The 8,876-nt window shown below is 40.7% G+C and overlaps 1 long non-coding RNA gene across 1 annotated transcript; it reads left to right on the top strand.

Moving 5' to 3' along the window:
• Positions 1-1,677: 1,677 nt before the first annotated feature.
• LOC132114373 (uncharacterized) lies at positions 1,678-8,110 on the top strand. Its single transcript, XR_009425301.1, has 3 exons — positions 1,678-1,829; positions 7,701-7,906; positions 7,941-8,110. It is a non-coding gene; the product is annotated as an uncharacterized LOC132114373 (long non-coding RNA).
• Positions 8,111-8,876: the final 766 nt, after the last annotated feature.

Here is an 8,876-nt window from a genome sequence, read left to right as displayed (position 1 = left end):
TGGAGCTCAGCTGGAGGAAAACAAAACTAGAGGTATTTCGTATTGCTTGGCGGGAAAGTAACCTATCCTACAGAAAAGCATTAAAAACTGCTAGATCTGATTACTTTTCTTCTCTTTTAGAAGAAAACAAACATAACCCCAGGTATTTATTCAATACGGTGGCTAAATTAAGGAAAAATAAAACCTCAACAAGTGTTGACATTTCCGAACACCTCAGCAGTAATGACTTTATGAACTACTTTACTTCTAAAATCGATACTATTAGAGATAAAATTGTAACCATTCAGCTGTCAGCTACAGTATTGCATCAGACAGTGCACTATAGACCCCATGAGGAACAGTTCCACTCATTCTCTACTATAGGAGAGGAAGAATTGTATAAACTTTTTAAATCATCTAAACCAACAACATGTATGTTAGACCCTATACCATCTAAGCTCCTAAAAGAGGTGCTTCCAGAAGTCATAGATCCACTTCTGACTATTATTAATTCCTCATTGTCATTAGGATATGTCCCCGAAACCTTCAAACTGGCTGTTATTAAGCCTCTCATCAAAAAACCACAACTTGACCCCAAAGAACTAGTTAATTATAGACCAATCTCGAATCTCCCTTTTCTGTCCAAGATACTAGAAAAGGTGGTATCCTCACAATTATATTCCTTTCTTAGAGACAAATGGGATATGTGGGGATTTCCATCTCAAAATTATATCTAAATTACGGCCCATGCTCTCAATGTCAAATGCAGAAATGTTAATCCATGCATTTATGACCTCAAGGTTAGATTATTGTAATTCTTTATTGGGTGGTTGTTCTGCACGCTTAGTAAACAAACTACAACTAGTCCAAAATGCAGCAGCAAGAGTTCTTACTAGAACCAGGAAGTATGACCATATTAGCCCGGTCCTGTCAACACTTCACTGGCTCCCTATCAAACATCGTATAGATTTTAAAATATTGCTTATTACTTATCAAGCCCTGAATGGTTTAGCACCTCAGTATTTGAATGAGCTCCTTTTACATTATAATCCTCTATGTCCGCTATGTTCTCAAAACTCATGCAATTTGATAATACCTAGAATATCAAAATCAACTGCGGGCGGCAAATCCTTTTCCTATTTGGCGCCTAAACTCTGGAATAACCTACTGTTACGACCCTGCATTCTACTTGCTCGCCTGCTGGTGGCGGTGTTCTTCCAGGCGAGCTTGGGAGATCGCACACCCCTGTGACCTGATCACCACTTAATTATGGAGAGGATAAAACATTGGACTCAACCACTCCTCTTCACTTCGTCCAGGGGATCGACACCCTCTGGAGAAGTCACTTGTTTTGCGAGCCTTTATTTGTTTACAGTCCATACCAACCTTTTCTCCTCCCCATATGGATTATGATTTCCCCTAATGATTTTGATCCCTAGACTTCGTTATATTAAGTTATTAGTGTTTTTGAAGACTAATAAAATCTTGCAAGTCATTTCTTCAGTGTACTTGTATACTTTATGTACGGTCGAAACGAGCTGACCGTAACATAAATTGGGGGCGTTGTTAAGTATGGGTTGTATGTGAGTATGTTTTTGTGAATGGTTACCTTTATAAATGAGAACTCTGGTGAGTTAGAAAGTTTCCAGCTGGATTGTGAGTACAATCCTTCCAACGGACCACTGTTTGTTGTTTTTGTTTTGTTATTTTGCCTTTCTTGTTTTTGGAGGTTATCCTGGGTGGAGATTAACTCTCTGTAGGGGGTACGCTTCCGGACCTTCAGTTTGACTGATTGTCGCGGAGCTCAGCGTTTAATGCCGCCCCGAGCCTGGTCCATCTCTGAAGACCAGGTAGGATTTAGTTAGTGTTTTCTGAGTAAGGAGCTGGAGTTTTACTCCAACTGTTCTACAACAGCAAGCGAATGCAGGTGAACCTGTGTTTGATGTTCACAGAAATATGAGATTAGTGCCGCCATTTTCAGAAAAGGAAGTGGATAAATATTTCTATCACTTTGAACGTGTTGCTTTATCCATGAAATCTCATGTTTATCTCATGTTGAATTTGCAAGAGCAAAAGAGAACTTATTTGATCGGTGTTGCACTTCAATGAAAGTTACAACTAAAGTGGAATTAAGAGAATTAGTGCTCTAAGAGGAGTTTAAACATTGTGTTCCTCATGCTGTAGCTACGCATCTCACTGAACACAAGGTGAACACACTTTCTGAAGCTGCTATCATGGCTGATGAATTTGTGTTAACCCATCGTGGGTCATTCAGTTAAGTCAGTCTTAAAACCAACGATATGAGTAAGTCTAAGTTTTGCTTTCAACCTAAGACAAAGTCTCCTATGATGAGTAGGAATATTAAGGCGACAGTTGCTGAACATTCTAGTAAACCTGCACTCTCACAAGACTTGGTTTGCTTTTATTGTAAAAAGCTTGGTCATAAAATATCTGACTGTCTTATTCTCAAGAAGAAAGAGAGATTGTTGAAACCTGTTGCTTTGGTTTCTACCTCACCATTCACTGTTGATATTTGTAATGAGAAAGATTGTCATTTATCTAGTTCTAGTGATAAATCTGTTGATCAGTGTATAACTTCCTCCGTTGATTATACACCTTTTATCACTGAGGGAAATGTGTCATTGCCTGGTTCAAACGAAACGGTGCCAGTACGTCGTCTTCGAGATATGGGAGCCGCACAGTCGTTTCTTTTAGAAGGAATTTTGCCTTTAACTTCTGAAACTGCTACTGGAACTCATGTATTAGTGCGAGGTTTTGAGATGGGGTTTGTTGAAGTGCCTTTACATCGAATCCATCTTTCCTCTGCCATTGTATCTGGTGATGTAGTGGTTGATGTTCGTTCTACACTTACAGTCCCTGGGATTACATTTATTCTGGGAAATGATTTAGCTGGTGAGAATGTTTGGGGACGGAGTGGTGTGGCAGCTCCGCCCATAATAGCATCTATACCTAGGAAATCTGATATTGAAAACTGTAGAGAATTTCCTGATTTGTTTCCAGCTTGTGCAGTTACTCGATCAATGGCTAAACCATTATCTGAAAATCAAGTTGAAGTTCCACTGCATTACACTTTCTTTTATACTGTTTATACAGGTAAGCCAGGATCTGATGTGTCCAAATGTCCTGAGCAAAGAGACCTGAAGTCCTGCTCTTCGTTGTCTTCGGACGAGAAAGATTCAACAGTGCTGCAAAGTGAATTTGCTGATACATCTGAGGTTCTTTCCACTCCTGAGAAAACCGAGTGATGACACTCTTAAACCTTTATTTTCTGCAGCAGGGTCTAAGAAGTGTTCTGATCCTCTGTCCTTTTCGTACTTGATGATGATCTGTTTTGTCGGACAGTGGTCCTGCATAAACATGTTTCTCTAGAACCTAAAACTCAGATTGTGGTTCATTTTCCAGTGAGAGAATCTATGTTGCATTTGGCTCATCAAGGACTTGCTGGTCATACCGGAGTTTGTAAAACATATGATCGGGTCTTACGACAGTTCTATTGGCCTAAGGTAAAACGAGATGTGGCAAAACATATTCGATCTTGTCATACATGCCAGATCACCGGTAAGCCAAATCAAAAAGTGCCTGTTGCTCCGTTGCAGCCTATTTCCGTTATTTCCACTCTTTTCGAGCATTTGATTAGTTGACTGTGTTGGTCCTTTGCCCCGGTTTAAGACTGGTCACCAATACCTTCTAACCGTTATGTGCCAGACTACTCGTTATCCTGCTGCTTATCCGTTAAGGTCCATTACTACAAAATCTGTCTTGAAGGCCCTCACAAATTTTATGTCGACCTTTGGAATTCCCAAAGTTATTCAATCCGATCAGGGTTCGAACTTTATGTCAAAACAGTTCTCAAAAGCCCTGCGTCAACTTCAAGTAAACCACAATATTTCTAGTGCCTATCATCTGCAGAGTCAAGGAGTTCTTGAGAGGTTTCATCAAACCCTGAAGTCCCTTTTGAGGTCATATTGTGTGGAACTCGATGCGGATTGGGAAGAAGGTCTGCCGTGGATGTTACTGGCGATACGTGAGGTAATCCAAGAAAGCCTTGGGTTTAGCCCAAATGAATTAGTATTCGGACATGTAGTGCGAGGACCTACGGTTGTGTTAGCTGAGGAGTGGCGAATGTCTAAACCTTCTGAATACATTTCAGATTATGTGAGTGGATTCCGGCGTAGATTGTATGAGGCACGAGCTCTCACTAAAAATAAGTTGAGTAAGTCTCAAATAAAAATGGATTTTGACAGAAAAGCTAAGTTAAGAGAGTTTCAGGTGGGTGATCAAGTATTGGCTTTGCTGCCTCTACCTGTCAACCCATTTCAGGCTAAATTTACAGGTCCCTACAGTGTAGTTAAACGTCTTTCCGATAATAATTATCTGTTGAATACTCCTGACCGGAGAAAAAAAGTACAAGTCTGTCACAGTAACCTGTTGAAATTGTTTATAGCTCCTGTTTGTTCTGTTACTGTTAATGTGGTAAACTCTTGTGACTTTTTTTCAGAATCATCTCCTCTCTTTTGCAGTACGAGGGGGGATTCTTTAGATAATGCTGATGAGGATGAGAGTTTTCTTTCTCGAGAGAAAGTCGACGGGCGACTTAAAAACTCTGAGATTCTTCTTAACCTGTCCTCTCATCTTTCTTATTTGACAGAGAAAGAGAGGAGAGATGTCACTGAGTTGGTGATGTCATTTCCCTCTCTTTTCCTTGACGTTCCTGGTCGTACTTCTGTCATGTTTCTCTAGAACCTAAAACTCAGATTGTGGTTCATTTTCCAGTGAGAGAATCTATGTTGCATTTGGCTCATCAAGGACTTGCTGGTCATACCGGAGTTTGTAAAACATATGATCGGGTCTTACGACAGTTCTATTGGCCTAAGGTAAAACGAGATGTGGCAAAACATATTCGATCTTGTCATACATGCCAGATCACCGGTAAGCCAAATCAAAAAGTGCCTGTTGCTCCGTTGCAGCCTATTTCCGTTATTTCCACTCCTTTCGAGCATTTGATTAGTTGACTGTGTTGGTCCTTTGCCCCGGTTTAAGACTGGTCACCAATACCTTCTAACCGTTATGTGCCAGACTACTCGTTATCCTGCTGCTTATCCGTTAAGGTCCATTACTACAAAATCTGTCTTGAAGGCCCTCACAAATTTTATGTCGACCTTTGGAATTCCCAAAGTTATTCAATCCGATCAGGGTTCGAACTTTATGTCAAAACAGTTCTCAAAAGCCCTGCGTCAACTTCAAGTAAACCACAATATTTCTAGTGCCTATCATCTGCAGAGTCAAGGAGTTCTTGAGAGGTTTCATCAAACCCTGAAGTCCCTTTTGAGGTCATATTGTGTGGAACTCGATGCGGATTGGGAAGAAGGTCTGCTGTGGATGTTACTGGCGATACGTGAGGTAATCCAAGAAAGCCTTGGGTTTAGCCCAAATGAATTAGTATTCGGACATGTAGTGCGAGGACCTACGGTTGTGTTAGCTGAGGAGTGGCGAATGTCTAAACCTTCTGAATACATTTCAGATTATGTGAGTGGATTCCGGCGTAGATTGTATGAGGCACGAGCTCTCACTAAAAATAAGTTGAGTAAGTCTCAAATAAAAATGGATTTTGACAGAAAAGCTAAGTTAAGAGAGTTTCAGGTGGGTGATCAAGTATTGGCTTTGCTGCCTCTACCTGTCAACCCATTTCAGGCTAAATTTACAGGTCCCTACAGTGTAGTTAAACGTCTTTCCGATAATAATTATCTGTTGAATACTCCTGACCGGAGAAAAAAAGTACAAGTCTGTCACAGTAACCTGTTGAAATTGTTTATAGCTCCTGTTTGTTCTGTTACTGTTAATGTGGTAAACTCTTGTGACTTTTTTTCAGAATCATCTCCTCTCTTTTGCAGTACGAGGGGGGATTCTTTAGATAATGCTGATGAGGATGAGAGTTTTCTTTCTCGAGAGAAAGTCGACGGGCGACTTAAAAACTCTGAGATTCTTCTTAACCTGTCCTCTCATCTTTCTTATTTGACAGAGAAAGAGAGGAGAGATGTCACTGAGTTGGTGATGTCATTTCCCTCTCTTTTCCTTGACGTTCCTGGTCGTACTTCTGTCATAGAACATGATATCGACGTAGGAACCTCGTGTCCAGTTAAACAGAACACCTATCGAGTTAATCCTTTTAAAAGAGATTTGCTGAAACAAGAGGTGAACTATCTGCTTGCTCATAATCTGGCTGAATCTAGTTTCAGTTCGTGGAGTTCTCCTTCTTTTTTAGTAAATAAACCCGATGGCTCATATCGATTCTGCACAGATTATCGAAAACTTAACTCTCAATTCAAGTTTATTTGTATAGCGCTTTTTACAATACAAATCGTTACAAAGCAACTTTACAGAAAATTATGTTTCTACAATATTTAGTAATAGCTTGTAAGTAGTGACTCTCAGTTTGTGCTCGTATGACAGGATTTGTAGAAAAATGTATACAAGTCGTAGTCAGCCAGATGATGAACATTATTAATATTATTAATAATTATATGATGCAGTCACACTTGTAGCAATATTTGTTAGTTCTGTTGTTGATTCAGGGTTAGCATCATCTGGGGTCCTTTGAGGGTCAGCATCATCTCTTCTCAGGTGTTCTGGATCCAGACTGGAGCTTGTGTAAATCCTAGTTACCACGGGATGAAGATCCCAGCAGAAACAGAGAAACAAATAGAGACATCATTAGCATAGCTGCTGTTCCAACAAAGTAAAATTAATTAGTTTGACCCAAGCTAAAGAATAAGAATGCACATTTGATCAGATACAACTACACTCACAATTTAAGATACATTATTCAAATGCTTGGCGAAAGAGATGCGTTTTTAATCTAGATTTAAACAGAGAGAGTGTGTCTGAACCCCCGAACATTATCAGGACAAAGTTACTCTGTGACAAAGCCGGACTGTTTCCCTTTACCTCGAGTTGATGACTGCATCGATCATGTTGGCTCTGCCCGTTATGTTAGCAAATTCGACCTCTTAAAGGAGTATTGGCAGGTGTGAGGCATATCTTGATGACGTCGTGCTGTATAGTTCCTCCTGGTCTGAGCATCTTAACCAGATTAAAGAACTTTTTTCTTGTTTAGCTAAGGCTAATTTTACAGTTAATCTCGCTAAGTCTGAATTCGCGAAGGCAACCTTTACCTATTTAGGTAAGGTAGTGGGAAATGGTTGTGTAAAGCCCATTGAGACTTAGGTAGAAGCTTTTATTATCTGAGTTATTGTGACAATTTTGCCAGTGTAGTCTCACCTCTTACCGATTTGAGTCCGAAGTTATCTTTTCAGTGGTCTGAGCCCTGTCAGCAGGCTTTTGAAAATTGTAAGGCTTTGCTGGCATGTGCCCCTGTTTTGACAGCTCCGAATTTTGAAAGAGTGCTTGCGGTGCGGGCGCTGTTCTCTTGCAGGAGGATTCGAACCAGGTTCTACATCTTGTAAGTTACTTTTCTAAGAAATTTAATTGACATCAACAGGTATATTCCACCATTGAGAAAGAAGCTCTTGCCCTAGTGTTGGCCGTACAACATTTTGAGATATATCCTTTTTCTTTGCATCTCTAGGGCCCAGAGGTGTTGTAGAATGAAGAGAAGACGAAGTTCCTTTGGATTACCAGAACTTTTATTGTGTTCGTTCTGGGTAGTGTTTAACTGTTTGTTTTTTTTGTTTTTTTTTTAGATTCGTTGCCGAATCTTTATTTTAGGAGGGAGGTGTTACGACCCTGCGTTCTACATGCACGCCTGCTGGTGGCGGTGTTCATCCAGGAGAGCTTGGAAGATCGCACACCCCTGTTACCTGATCACCACTTAATTATGGAGAGTATAAAACATTGGACTCAACCACTCCTCTTCACTTCGTCCAGGGGATCGACACCCTCTGGAGAAGTCACTTGTTTTGCGAGCCTTTATTTGTTTACAGTCCATACCAATCTTTTCTCCTCCCCATCTGGATTATGATTTTCCCCTATTGATTTTGATCCCTAGACTTCGTTATATTAAGTTATTTGTGTTTTTGAAGACTAATAAAATCTTGCAAGTCATTTCTTCAGTGTACTTGTATACTTTATGTACGGTCGAAACGAGCTGGCCGTAACACCTACCTAACATTGTTCGGGAGGCAGACACACTCTTGCAGTTTAAATCTAGATTAAAGACCCATCTCTTTAACCTGGCTTACACATAACATACTAATATGCTTTTAATATCCAAATCCGTTAAAGGATTTTTAGGCTGTATTATTTAGGTAAACCGGAACCGGGAACACTTCCCATAACACCCTATGTACTTGCTACATCATTAGAAGAATGGCATCTATGCTAATATTTGTCTGTTTCTCTCTTATTCCGAGGTCACCGTAGCCACCAGATTCGGTCTGTATCCAGATCAGAGGGTCACTGCAGTCACCCGGATCCAGTACGTATCCAGACCAGATGGTGGATCAGCACCTAGAAAGGACCTCTATAGCCCTGAAAGACGGCGGAGACCAGGACAACTAGAGCCCCAGATACAGATCCCCTGTAAAGACCTTGTCTCAGATGACCACCAGGACAAGACCACAGGAAACAGATGATTCTTCTGCACAATCTGACTTTGCTGCAGCCTGGAATTGAACTACTGGTTTCGTCTGGTCAGAGGAGAACTGGCCCCCCAAATGAGCCTGGTTTCTCCCAAGGTTTTTTTCTCCATTCTGTCACCGATGGAGTTTCGGTTCCTTGCCGCTGTCGCCTCTGGCTTGCTTAGTTGGGGTCACTTCGTCTACAGCAATATCGTTGACTTGATTGCAAATAAATGCACAGACACAATTTAAACTGAACAGAGATGACATCACTGAATTCAATGATGAACTGCCTTTAAC

The sequence above is a fragment of the Carassius carassius genome, chromosome 33 (genome assembly GCF_963082965.1).
Source record: "Carassius carassius chromosome 33, fCarCar2.1, whole genome shotgun sequence".
NCBI lineage: Eukaryota > Metazoa > Chordata > Actinopteri > Cypriniformes > Cyprinidae > Carassius > Carassius carassius.
The sequence above is the reverse complement of the archived record's forward strand: the minus strand, read 5'-3'. Positions and strand labels throughout refer to the sequence as shown.